We start from the raw sequence: 819 nt of genomic DNA on the forward strand, positions 1-819 counted from the left end.
GACCGGGTCACACCCTTTAGAGTTGGAGATTATAGTTGTAATCTAGCACTATATGCCAACGATTTGCTGGTGTACACCAGTAATCCGGCTGAAGTCTTCCCTAGAGTGGAAGAGGTAATGACCGATTTTGGCCAATACTCTGGCTACATGATCAACAACTCTAAAACCGAAACAATGTGCTGGGGTGTTGACAATTGGGAGGGAGTTCGAAGTACTCAGTTTAGATATTTGGGTATAATAGTAACACCGGACCTTAACAGTATCGTGCAGACCAACATAAAGAAGGTGGCAAAGGATATTGATCACCTTCTTGCGAGATGGCAGAACCTCCAGTTGACTATTTATGGCCGCATCAATTTGGTCAATATGGTAATTTTGCCTAAGATAACGTACTTGTTTAACATGATACCCCTGCACAGTGGCAGTATTGTAGCCAATGAGGCTTAACTGAGGCGCGATTATTGCTTATTGAAAACTTTACCCAATACCCCTGACCTTCCGTTATAAAATTCTGGGTAAAATCCAGGGTAAAATAGACAGTTTCATTTGGGCAAAGAAAAACGCTAGGTTATCCTGGAAAAAGTTAAAGAGGAAATTGTCTAAGGGAGGGCTAGCACTTCCAGATGTTCTTAGGTATGCTTTCTCCTTTCAGCTGAAGAACATCCGAAGCCTTCTAACCAGTCCTGATGATTCTAATTGGGGGCGGCTATTGAACATAATGGTGGATCACGATGGGGGCGGGCCTGGTTTTTTTGTATAAGTTTGGAGCGCCAAAGTTTTATAAAAAGGTACGCCTAAAGGTATTGAAACAGGCACTTA

The 819-nt window shown here is 42.5% G+C and overlaps 1 non-coding gene across 1 annotated transcript; it reads left to right on the forward strand.

Moving 5' to 3' along the window:
• Positions 1-407: 407 nt before the first annotated feature.
• Positions 408-543, forward strand: LOC144786303 (U4 spliceosomal RNA). Its single transcript, XR_013602116.1, has one exon. It is a non-coding gene; the product is annotated as a U4 spliceosomal RNA (small nuclear RNA).
• Positions 544-819: the final 276 nt, after the last annotated feature.

Source organism: Lissotriton helveticus, chromosome 10, assembly GCF_964261635.1.
Source record: "Lissotriton helveticus chromosome 10, aLisHel1.1, whole genome shotgun sequence".
Lineage (NCBI taxonomy): Eukaryota > Metazoa > Chordata > Amphibia > Caudata > Salamandridae > Lissotriton > Lissotriton helveticus.